Source organism: Anomaloglossus baeobatrachus, chromosome 12, assembly GCF_048569485.1.
Source record: "Anomaloglossus baeobatrachus isolate aAnoBae1 chromosome 12, aAnoBae1.hap1, whole genome shotgun sequence".
NCBI classification, from domain to species: Eukaryota; Metazoa; Chordata; class Amphibia; order Anura; family Aromobatidae; genus Anomaloglossus; species Anomaloglossus baeobatrachus.
In genome coordinates this window covers 88,645,255-88,658,531 of record NC_134364.1, presented here as the reverse complement: position 1 = coordinate 88,658,531, position 13,277 = coordinate 88,645,255, and the positions used below count along the sequence as shown (strand labels likewise).

Genomic DNA, 13,277 nt, shown 5'->3' with positions numbered 1-13,277 from the left:
TTTTTAATGGTGAGGTCAGCAACAGAGGCTTGCATCTATACACCTCCCCCTGATTACTTCCCCCAGGTTGAGCAGCCATATTGCAGACAAGCACTAAGCTGGGGTCCGTGAGTTGGGCTTCCCTGAATTCCTTATCATCTATCTCCCCCCAGTCAATGGCCACAGTTGGGTCTGAGGTACTCACATTCGTTGCATCTGAGGAGGAGGCTGAAGATTGAGGAGGGTTCCCCTCGGATGGGTTGGTTTCTACATCTGACATCTGCACAAGGATGGTGTTTGGCTTGGCTGTGGGTGATGGCTGTAACAAACTGGCTGGATAGTCCTTGTCCTAGGTCATTCTCCAAAATGACTGGTGTGAGCAGGTAATCCACAAGCCCCACTTTCACTTCCCTCTGGGTGGTATCCGAAACAACAGGCTTGGTGGGGCCATCTATGAACCCCACTTCAACTTCCTCCTGGCTAGTCCCCGAAACAACAGGTGTGGGGAGGCTGTCCATAAGCTCCATATGGACCTCTTGATGGTCAGACCCCAAAATAACAGGGGTGGGGATGCTGTTCATAAGCTCCACATCAGCCTTGCTCTGGTCAGTCTCCACAATGACAGGTATGGGGAGGCTGTTCACAAGTCCCACATCGATCGCTTCCTGGTTGGTTCCCAAAATATCAGGTGTGGGGAGGCTGTTCATAATCTCCACCTCGAGCTCTCCCTGGTCGGTCCTTAGGTCCAACTGCACACATGCCAGAGGGATGTCCGAGCGCTGGCCCTCAGCCAGGGTGATGGATAATTGGGAATCTGGTAAATAGTCTTCTGGGGAAACAACAACTGGGTTTACCAGGGTGATGGAAGATCCAGTGTCTTGAAGTCCCTGAGCCTGTATATCACCTACCTTGACCGTCTGGATGTGGGGATGGAGGTTGGCTAGTGTACGGTGTCCGGCCTGCCGTAGTGTGTGGACTGGGTAAACCACTTCCTCAGCTATTGGTGTTTCTCGGGAGTAGCATTCCTCACGTCTCGTTGGTTCATCTCGGCATATGTTGACTGGTTGGAGTGGCAGACGGGCTCCAAGCATGCAGCCTCTTTGTTTTGGGGCAGCTTATGCTTGGGTAACGGGGCCATCCTTCTCGAGCGGCTGGTGTTAGCAGTACCGCAGCTGGAATCCCATAAACATATTCCAGAACCCAAGCTCTCTCTTCTCTTGAGGATTTAGGCCCCAATGCAACCAACAATGCTGTGGCTTGGGCCATGTTGGACCAAGTTGATTCCCGATTGTCACTAGATACATGATGTGGCATATAGTTTAAATCCTCTGGGTCAATATCGGCGGGATCCTCATCGTCCTCTGCATCATTCTGGGCATCCCAACGAACTAATTTCCGGATCAAGTCCGACCAAGTGTCAGCATTCCTGTAGTCAATCTTTCGCCTCTGGCACAGATCCTGTAGCATCCATTTACTGCTTCGGTCGTATCTCCTCTCTGGTCCTTGTCCCATGGCTGAGCTGGTGAAGTTGGACATGGCAGCGTCCGAAACCTGAATGTCTCCCTTATGGCCTGCTAGGTATGCTTATGTGCCTCCCTGGTTGTTGAGCCCTGGACGGTGTCCACGAACACCAGTCCTCTGCAACTCCCCTGGATAACCCAGGCTGAGTAGTGTTCCACTGCTGCCACCAATTGTGGAGACACGGGGCTCAGTGGGTGCTCTTGTCCGCTGGCCCGGCCGTCTTTAGAAAGACAGCGTGGCTCAGGGCTCATCCCAACTGAACGCACGACCTCCTTAACCATGGGCGGAACACTACTCAGACAACATAGGGTGAGGGAATCACAATATTAAGACTTTATTGGATCCCAAAATATTAACGGCACATAACACATAACCAGCAAAACACACAAATGTAAAAGGCAACAGAGTCTCACCCTTCCGCTGGCTCACCAGGGATTTAGAATGTCCATGCCTCAGAGCTTCCAGGGCTATTTACTCCAATCCAGCAGCACCCCGCTTTTGGCGGGCATCCACTGAGACTGGAACAACGCCAGATTTAGGAAGCTGGTTGAGGTCTGCAACGTCTGTAGCCAGGTGACCAAATTGTCCCAACCTGGGTTTCTTCCTTAAGTAGTCTCTGGTATGATGATATAATCCTGGCAGCCGGAGTCGAAATCCCTAGACTGTGGATATGGTCTCCAATCGGAACCGGAGTCCCTAGATTGAAGCCACAAGGTATCCTGATCCTCTAGCCAGCTCCTAAGATCTTAGACTGGATCATGCACATCCATCAACCCCTGGTGACTTAAAGAAATCACCTTTTATAGCCATAACCTTCCCTTAGGATAAACTGTGCCCTTATCGGATTGGTTGTACAGGGTTGCTTCACTTATTGGATGAATTTCAAGCTGCATGGATAATGTTCATTTAAATTATGTGTATAGAAAGACTGAGGATATCTACATGAAGTCTGCAAGTCACAGACTTGACAATGGCTACTAAGGTAATTTACATTAGCTTAGCAATACACAACTACATTACAATGATTTCTCCGAAGGGTCTGGTCCCAAACAATAGTTTAGCAAACATGAGTTAACACAGAAGAACAAAATGTCTGGCTGAATTTTAAGACACTTTAACCCATGCTAGGCATTGGGTGTCCATGTCGTCACAGCGACTACCGAGCACTTTACCCGACTCTTCCCGATTGCCCTGGTGCGGTGGCAATTGAGGTAGTAAGGGGTTAATGTCACCTGTGAGCTGCCACTAAGCCCTGGATTAGTGATGGGTAGGTTTGCACCAGATTTCAGCACCAAATGTGCACCTCCTGGAAGGAAAGTGCACCAAAACGCCGTCAAAACCATTTTTGTGCATTTTTTTGCTGAGAGATTCAGATTTTGTGTTGAAATTTTTACACTATATTCTTTGCACCCAATCTACACCTCCAGGCAAAAAGGCAAAAAAAAACAAAACAAAACCTCACATCACTACCACATTTATTTTGCTAGAAGGTGTAGATTGAGTGCTGGAATATGGTGTAAAAATTTTAGCACTAAATCTGCATCTATTGGCAAAAAACCCCCGCCATTTTCTGCCAGGAGATGCAGGTCTGTGAAATCAGTGAAAGTTTATTGAGGTCCCCTGAGGTCAGGTTACTTGCGGACACAGGTGGAGGGCCGTGGGAACCTCCAGCTGTGACCGCAAATAACATGATTGACCTCATCACTAATAGCGCGGCTCAGTCTATGCCTGAAGTTACAGCGTGTGGACATGTTTTATTGCCTGTAAAAGAAAAAAGACAGGAAAAGCGCTCCTGTATGTAAACAACTAATGATTAGTGAAAGTGCAGTATTAAGTTGGACTCACCTCTAGATGTTGTGCTGGCAGGCACAACTCTGGAGTAGCAAATATATGCACTCTCCTTATCCACCATCCTCCATAGGGTTAATCCGGGTCAGAGTGCACATCACTGCTATCCTGGGTTCCACTCAACTGTTGTGCTGGCAGGCACAACTAATCCACAGCTTGTGTGAGCGGTCAGCCCACATGCAACCCGCGGTCGGGTTAACCCAGGTCAGGATCGCTGGGGTAATATGTAGCGAAGTCTCCCTCCGTGCTTAATTCCCTGGGTTGTGCTGCTGCACCGGCCGCTTGCTCCCTAACGGGAGCTGGAGATCCAATTCAAATTGAAAAAAAGGCGGTATCCGGGCGCAAGGTTACACCAAGTAGGAGGTTTAACTTTTTAATTACACTAATTAGTGCAATTAAAGAGTTAAACATCCTACTTGATGTAGCCTGGCTCTGTGCAGTGCCCGGATACCGCCTTTTTTACAATTCGAATGTTTTATTGCCTCACACTTTTAGTTCAGATGTAGCAGAGCTGGAATCATCATGAGACCTCGTGTGGATTACGTCGGACCTATTTTAGGGCTTAATACAGTTGTAAAAGTAAGAGACTTTTGTATCTTTTTTTCAAATAAAGGATTTATTTTTGTGTTTGTGTTTATTTTGTTTATTTAAGTGAAAACTTACAGATTAGTAATGGGGAGTGTCATAGACCCTCCCCATCACCTATCCAGGTCTTAGTGGCACATGTTAGCTGTGATTAACCCTTTATTATCCCTATTGCCACTGCACCAGGGCAATCGAGAAGAGCCGGGTAAAGTCCTGGGATTGTTGCATCTAATGGATGCAACAATCCTGGGCAGCTGCTGGGCCCAATAACCATGGGTCTCCCCAGCCTAAAAATACCAGCCCCCAGCTTTATCTTGACTGGGTATCAAAATTGTTGGGGACCGCACGCCATTTTTTAAAAATTATTTCTTCAATTTTATTTTTGATTTTTTTAAAAACTGCATGCGGTTTCTCTTACTTTGATACACAGGCAAGATAAGTGCACGGCTGGAGGTTGCAGCCTGTAACTGTGGGCTTTATCTGTGCTGGTATCAATATATTTATGTATTTATACCACAATATAGACCTGAACACAGCATCTGTGATTCCAAACAATCACAGACGCTGTTTGGGGGAGGGGTCTGATTGCAGCCAATCAGATACACCGATGGCTCGTGAAAGCAGTGAATATGGAGGAGGGATAATTATCAGCCCCAGAAGTACAGACGTAGGAGCAGTTAGAGCAGTAAGTATGTACTGCTTTAACCCTTTTGCTTCATTTATTTTTTACAGTGGCCAATCACAGCCATGCCAATACTTGACTGTCATGGGCAGGGAGAGGATGGTTTTTGCCATTCCAACATTTACCGATCCTTGGCAAGATTGCCGATTTTTGTGGTAAATTCTCGGATGTCTGATCCTAATTCGATCCGGCCAAAGATAGTACGATTTAAACATTTTCTGATCTTTGCCAATCAGAATCGCTCATTTCTAGTCCTCTACACACATGAACTCTTGCCTCAGTCAAAAGTTTATTGTGTTTTAGGGACAGTTATGAGAGTATGCTGGTGACTTTATATTAAATTATTATATATGTTTAAGTCCAATCAGTCTTGGCCAACTTGACTGATTTAAAAATAGTCATAATTAGGACCTCTGTTACGGGGGGCTGTCTGATAATAAAACCTAAAGGAGTAACAGACAGTCAGGGTCCACCGTGCAAAGACTCTGCTGCAGACTATGGCAGAGTGCAATACCTCTGTTAAACTCACAGAGGAATATAATTAGTAAATAAGGGAATTCCTCCCTTACTTGGAGGGTGTGTGGAATGGTCTCTGTTAATAATCACAGAGACAAAGGCAGTGAGTGTGAAATGGCACCTACCTAGGTCCGTTCTTCTAGTGGTGCCAGGAAACGGACAGCAGCGTAAGCCGCACAAAGCTCCTACCTGCGTTCGCTCCACTAGTGTGCGAGGACACGAACCACTAGATATGGCACCTGCCTAGGTCCGTTCTTCTAGTGGTGCAAAAGAGACGAACAGCAGCGTAAGCCGCACAAAGCTCCTACCTGCGTTCGCTCCACTAGTGTGCGAGGACACGAACCACTAGATATGGCACCTGCCTAGGTCCGCTCTTCTAGTGGTGCAAAAGAGACGGACAGCAGCATAAGCCGCACAAAGCTCCTACCTCTGTTCGCTCCCCTAGTGTGCGAGGATACGAACAACTGCCAGACGCAGTATAAGGAACGTTACCCTAGCGGCAACGTCCACCTACGAGTAGAATCACAAGGCCCAGCCAGACCATGTGCCTCAGGCACCTGCCTATGTCCGCTCCCCTAAGAGGTAAGGATACGGACTGCAGCTGAAGCTGTAAGGTATAAGAACGCTACCCTGCCGGTAGCGCTCACCTAGCATAGACAGAGAGATGCCTAGAGGAACGTGCACAGAGCGTCTACTCTCATGCATGAACCAAGAGGACTGAGCGCCGCGCGGCGTGCGTCAGGGTCTTATATAGACTCTGTGCCTCATCCAAGATGGACGACACCAGAGCCAATCCGCTGCCAGAACGACACGAATGACGTCACGCTGGCCTATCACCAAACAAAGCGTCACAAGCACATGACCAGCGACCAATCGGCATAGAAGGTGTCAGAGACATGTGACCACGTGTCACAAGCACATGACCAGCAGCCAATCGGCATAGAAGGTGTCAGAGACATGTGACCTCGTGTCAGCGATGATGTCACCCGCACATGTGCAATGGCTCCAAGATAGGACTTAGTCTCCAGCGCTTGCACATGTGCAGTAGCAAGAAATCTGGACATAGTCTCCAGTGCCCACGCATGTGCAGTAGCAAGAAATCTGGACATAGACTCCAGTGCCACAGCAACCGTAACAGTACCTCCCCCTCAAGGGCCCCCCCTACCGGCGACGCAGGTAATCGGCAACTAAGTCGGGAGCATGGACAGCCTCCTCAGGCTCCCAAGAGCGATGTTACGGGCCGTAGCCCTCCCAATCTATCAAGAAGAACCTGCGCCCTCTAACCATCTTAGAACCAACTATGGCTCCTACCTCATAGCTAGAGCGAGAGGAATCAGAGGCAGGAGAGTGCACTTCACGAGCGTGAGGCAAAATAGCCGGCTTTAGCAGTGAGACATGGAATTTGTCATGGATCCTAAGATGGACGGGTAACTTCAATTGGTAGACTACAGGATTTACCTGTCGAAGAACCTCATAAGGACCCAGGAAGCGAGGAGCAAATTTGACAGAGCTCACTCTAAGTCTCACGTGTTTTGCAGAGAGCCACACAAAGTCCCCCGGAGAAAAGACAGGAGCCGGGCGACTAAACCGATCGGACACCGTCTTCATACGGTCCTTAGCTGCTTGGATCGACTCTTGAGTCCGATTCCAAACTTCTCTGGCATTAGTTGCCCAGTCGGCCACAAGAGGAGGAGGTGCAGCAGCGGGAAACGGTACCGGTACCCTAGGATGTTGCCCATTATTGAGTATGAACGGTGTCTGCCCAGTGGCCTCAGCCAGAGAATTGTTAAGGGCAAATTCTGCCCAGGGTAGGAGGGAGGACCAGTTATCGTGGTTCTCAGCAACAAAGTGTCGAAGGTATATAATCATGGATTGATTGGTACGCTCAACCAAACCATTGGTCTCCGGATGGTATGCCGAAGAGAGATTCAACTCAATTTGCAGAAGGCTACAAAGATCTCGCCAGAAACGGGAAGCAAATTGCGGGCCTCTATCACAAATGATACGATCTGGCATCCCGTGAAGCCTAAAGACATGCTTGAGGAATAGTTTGGCTAGTACCCTGGAAGATGGGATTCTCGATAACGGTACGAGATGAACCATCCGGGAGAAATGGTCCGTAATGACCCACACAAATCTATGTCACTGTGAACACGGAAGATCACCCACAAAGTCCATGCCTACCACCTCCCATGGTCTATCTGGCACTGGTAAAGGATGCAAGAGCCCAGCCGGTCTCTGCCATAATGGACGGTTGCGAGCACACGAGTAGCAGGAACCGACATATCTCTTGACGTGACTGGCTAAGTGTGGCCACCAATATCACCTCTCCAGTAACTCTCGTGTCTGCCTAATACCAAAATGCCCACCCACCTTTGAGGTGTGGGCCCATGACAGTATATCATTCTGTCGATCAGGCGGAACAAAGGTCTTGCCCGGTGGGATTTGGTCTAACATCACAGGGGAGAGTGTATGAAAAACCCTGGAGGGAAGGATAAGACGAGGTTCGTCAATCTCTTCCTGGGTAGAAACCATAGAGCGAGACAGGGCGTCTGCCTTGTTATTCTTACTCCCAGACAGATAGTTGATGGAGAAGTGAAAGCGGGAGAAAAACAAGGACCAGCGGGCTTGGCGAGGATTCAGACGCTGAGCAGTTTGTAAGTACGTCAGATTCTTATGGTCTGTATAGACCTGGAAAGGATGTTTCGCTCCTTCCAGCAAGTGACGCCACTCCTCCAAGGCTAATCTCAGGGCGAGCAGTTCCCTATCCCCAATGGTATAGTTTCTCTCTGCCTTTGAAAAGGTTTTAGCAAAGAAGAAACACGGCCTTTTTCTACCTGCACCGTTCTTTTGATACAAGACCGCACCAGCACCCACTGAAGAGGCATCAACCTCCAAGAGGAAGGGCTTATTCTCATCGGGTATTTGAATAACGGGAGCAGTTGAAAAGTGTCTTTTTACTGCCTCAAAAGCCTGAGATGTCTCAGTAGACCAGACTTTGGGATTAGCACCTTTCTTAGTCAAGGCCACCAAAGGGGCCACCAAAGTAGAGAAATGGGGTATGAACTGCCTGTAATAATTTATGAATCCTAAGAAGCGTTGCACCGCCTTCAAGGAATGAGGTTCGGACCATTCCAGGACAGCAGAGAGCTTTGCAGGATCCATAGCCAGACCCTCTTGTGAGATAATGTAGCCCAAAAAAGGCAAGGATGACTGCTCGAATACACATTTTTCGAGTTTAGCAAACAATGAGTGCTCCCTTAAACGGGAAAGGACGCGAACGACATCCTGACGATGAGTCTCCAGATCAGGAGAAAAAATCAGGATGTCGTCCAGATACACCACTACAGAGGATAACAGTAAATCCCTGAACACATCGTTTACGAAGTCCTGAAATACTGCGGGTGCATTACATAAACCAAAAGGCATGACGAGGTATTCATAGTGACCGTCTCAGGTGTTAAAAGCGGTCTTCCATTCGTCACCCTCTCGAATTCGTACCAAGTTATACGCACCCCGCAGATCCAACTTCGTAAAAACTTGAGCTCCCCTCAGTCTGTCAAAGAGCTCCGAAATTAAAGGTAACGGGTATTTGTTCTTTATTGTGATTGCGTTGAGACCCCTGTAATCTATGCAGGGACGCAAATCACCCTCTTTCTTCCGAACAAAGAAAAACCCTGCTCCTGCGGGAGAGACAGACTTACGAATGAAACCCCTTCTCTAAACTCTCTCTTATATAGGTCGACATGGCCTCCGACTCAGGTATCGACAGGGGGTAAACCCTGCCCTTAGGTGGAACCGAACCTGGGATAAGGTCTATGGCACAGTCATACGGCCTATGGGGTGGAAGAACCTCAACACCCTGTTTGGAGAACACGTCAGCGAAATCCAAATAGGGTGTAGGTATGGGAGAGAGATCAGTTGATGCAACCGCAACGACCTTAGGTGGTAAGGGAAGACATCGAGACTGACATTTCGAACCCCAACTAATAATGCTGTCGGACTCCCAGTCAATGTGAGGAGCATGAGTCCGAAGCCATGGGAGACCCAGAAGGACGTCGTCTATACCCTCAGGCAAAACAAGAAAAGAAATCTCCTCTATGTGACCCTGAGACAGGGAAAGGCGCAAGGGAACTGTCCTCAATGTAATGGAGTCAGACAACATAGTTCCATTAAAAACATGGACAGGAATAGGCGCCTCTAACATGATAGAGGGAATATTGTGTCTCTTTACAAATCCTGAGGACACAAAAGTCCCGTCAGCTCCGGAATCCACAAAAGCCATAATAGGCCATGTATTCACAGAGAATGAGAGCTGACCTGGGATACAACACTTAGAGGGTGCAGAAGACGTCTCTAGTAACCCCCCTCTAATGGTTACTAGGCCTGGGAGTTTCCCTGACGGCTAGGACACTTGTTGGCATAGTGCCCAGCCTGACGACATACGTAACATATAGGAGGACCAGACTTGAGTAGTCTGGAGGACATATGACCTAACTCCATAGGAGTGGGAGATGTTTCAGATGCTGAGGAAGATGGTAGTGGACCCTCAACAACTGGAATAGCCCGATGCTTAGGGCGCGAGGAAGAGACCTCGAGTCTACGTTCCCTATGGCGTACGTCGATCCTCGTTGCTACTGTGATCAAGTCTTCCAGAGAAGCAGGGACCTCACGAGTAGCAAGAGCATCCTTAACATAGCCTGCCAACCCTCTCCAGAAGATAGGAATCAACACCTTCTCTGGCCAATCTAGTTCTGCCACCAGAGTTCTAAAAGCAATGGCATAAGAACTAGTGGATAAAGAACCCTGAAATAGATCTAACAGTCTCAGGGCCGCATCATGGGTAACCTGCGGACCCATGAATACCGCCTTAAGAGAATCAAGAAAGTCTTGATGTCTCAGAGTAACCACATCAGAGCGCTCCCATAGGGGAGTCGCCCATTCTAAGGCTTTGTCCTGAAGTAAGGAGATGATAAAGCCTACTCTGGACCTCTCCGTAGAGAAGCGAGAAGAGTTGACCTCTAGGTGTATCTGACACTGACTAATGAAACCACGACATGATCTGGCATCGCCAGAATATCTGTTTGGCAGAGCAAGTCGAGGATCATGTGCAGATGTCACCATGGTCTGAGGTTTATCCTCTATACTCTTGAGCCGTGACTCAAGTACTTGTATGTAACGGTGTAACTGCTGATATTCTGCCATAAATGCCAGACCCTTGGCTCAGTCCTAATGTTACGGGGGGCTGTCTGATAATAAAACCTAAAGGAGTAACAGACAGTCAGGGTCCACCGTGCAAAGACTCTGCTGCAGACTATGGCAGAGTGCAATACCTCTGTTAAACTCACAGAGGAATATAATTAGTAAATAAGGGAATTCCTCCCTTACTTGGAGGGTGTGTGGAATGGTCTCTGTTAATAATCACAAAGACAAAGGCAGTGAGTGTGAAATGGCACCTACCTAGGTCCGTTCCTCTAGTGGTGCCAGGAAACGGACAGCAGCGTAAGCCGCACAAAGCTCCTACCTGCGTTCGCTCCACTAGTGTGCGAGGACACGAACCACTAGATATGGCACCTGCCTAGGTCCGCTCTTCTAGTGGTGCAAAAGAGACGAACAGCAGCGTAAGCTGCACAAAGCTCCTACCTGCGTTCGCTCCACTAGTGTGCGAGAACACGAACCACTAGATATGGCACCTGCCTAGGTCAGCTCTTCTAGTGGTGCAAAAGAGACGGACAGCAGCATAAGCCGCACAAAGCTCCTACCTCTGTTCGCTCCCCTAGTGTGCGAGGATACGAACAACTGCCAGACGCAGTATAAGGAACGTTACCCTAGCGGCAACGTCCGCCTACGAGTAGAATCACAAGGCCCAGCCAGACCATGTGCCTCAGGTACCTGCCTATGTCCGCTCCCCTAAGAGGTAAGGATACGGACTGCAGCCGAAGCTGTAAGGTATAAGAACGCTACCCTGCCGGTAGCGCTCACCTAGCATAGACAGAGAGATGCCTAGAGGAACGTGCACAGAGCGTCTACTCTCATGCATGAACCAAGAGGACTGAGCGCCGCGCGGCGTGTGTCAGGGTCTTATATAGACTCTGTGCCTCATCCAAGATGGAGGACACCAGAGCCAATCCGCTGCCAGAACGACAGGAATGACGTCACACTGGCCTATCACCGAACAAAGCGTCACAAGCACATGACCAGCGACTAATCGGCATAGAAGGTGTCAGAGACATGTAACCACGTGTCACAAGCACATGACCAGCAGCCAATCGGCATAGAAGGTGTCAGAGACATGTGACCTCGTGTCAGCGATGATCTCACCCGCATATGTGCAATGGCTCCAAGATAGGACTTAGTCTCCAGCTCTTGCACATGTGCAGTAGCAAGAAATCTGGACATAGTCTCCAGTGCTCACACATGTGCAGTAGCAAGAAATCTGGACATAGACTCCAGTGCCACAGCAACCGTAACAACCTCCATCCTCCCAGACTTGTTACAATCAAGACTTTAATTTCCCAGAAATAGACATAAACAAAGCAAGCAAACGTATTTGTGTTTCAAAAATAGAACGTGGACTATGGAAATACCTGTTGCTGGAGGCTAAATATGTGGTGATGCAGCTCTTGAAAGAGGTCTATATTTGTGGAGCTGTCTACTGTAAATCCATGCAATACACTCAAGAAGATCCAGATCCTCACAAAGATGTCCCCCTCATTATCCCAAAATAGCCCCGATATGGACTCCAGTCCTTTAAAGACTTCCAAAATCGCAATATAATTCCTCCAAGGAAAGTGCAACTTAGAATGGCATTCCTCCAAACAATATCCCAATCTAGACCCCAATCCTCCCATTGATCTACCAATTTGGACACCAATCCTACCATGAATGTACAAAACTTCAAAAAAAATGACCCACTCAAGACCCCATTCCTAAAAGGAATGTCCTGATTCTGACCTCATATCTACCCAGGTGTGTTCCTAATCCTTAAAAATATGTCCCAAATGAGGACCTCACTTCTTACAGGAATATCCCAATCACAGCAACAATCCATCCAGAAATGTTCCAGTGCCAAAAATATCCATTACAAAACCAAACCCTCCAAGTTAGGACACCTATCCTTCCATGAATGTCCCAATCAGAACCCAAATTTCCCTAAGAAGCCTCCTGAGTATGCCCATATCTTTTTAGCCACCACCTTTTCTCAGCAAGCCTCTCCTCTTCACATAATGGAAACAGCAATAATGTCAAGATCTCTACTCCCCACGAGGACAGTCATGTTTTATATGGCAAATGTCGGATGATATTTCAGCTGTTTTACGACAAAGTTATTTTAAAGAAATTAAAAGAATTAGAGAGTTTACCTTCACGTTTCTTCCTGAAATCTCTGAAAGTGAAACTACAGAGGCTGTCACTCCCAGGAACTGCACTAGAGACAGACGTGACTTCTGGTTAACTATTTACAGGAGTCTTCAAGAAAATATTATGTTATTAAGGTGGAACAATACAGTACTTCTTAATGTTATACACATAATATCGTATAAACTAATCTTTATAATATACCGGTGTATATATATATATATATATATATATATATATACATACAGTACAGACCAAAAGTTTGGACACACCTTCTCATCTCTAGAACAACTGTTAAGAGGAGACTTTGTGCAGCAGGCCTTCATGGTAAAATAGCTGCTAGGAAACCACTGGTAAGGACCGGTAACAAGCAGAAGAGACTTGCATGGGCTAAAGAACACAAGAAATGGACATTAGACCAGTGGAAATCTGTGCTTTGGTCTGATGACTCCAAATTTGAGATCTTTGAATCCAACCACCATGTTTTTGTAGAAAAGGTGAACGGATGGACTCTACATGGCTGGTTCCCACCGTGAAGCATGGAGGAGGAGGTGAGATGGTGTGGGGGTGCTTTGCTGGTGACACTGTTGGGGATTTATTCAAAATTGAAGGCATACAGAACCAGCATGCCTACCACAGCATCTTGCAGTGGCGTGCTATTCCATCCGGTTTGCGTTTAACTGGACCATCATTTATTTTTCAACTGGACAATGACCCCAAACACACCTCCAGCCTGTGTAAGGGCTATTTGACTAAGAAGGAGAGTGATGGGGTGCTACGCCAGATGACC

The 13,277-nt window shown here is 47.7% G+C and overlaps 1 protein-coding gene across 1 annotated transcript in view; it reads right to left on the bottom strand.

Moving 5' to 3' along the window:
• LOC142257922 (NACHT, LRR and PYD domains-containing protein 3-like) overlaps window positions 1–12,547 on the bottom strand; it is a 73,562-nt gene extending 61,015 nt beyond the window's left edge. Inside the window, exon 1 of the mRNA XM_075330212.1 lies at window positions 12,493–12,547. The gene's annotated coding sequence lies outside the window, so the exon portion shown is untranslated. The remainder of the gene's footprint in view (window positions 1–12,492) is intronic.
• Window positions 12,548–13,277: the final 730 nt, after the last annotated feature.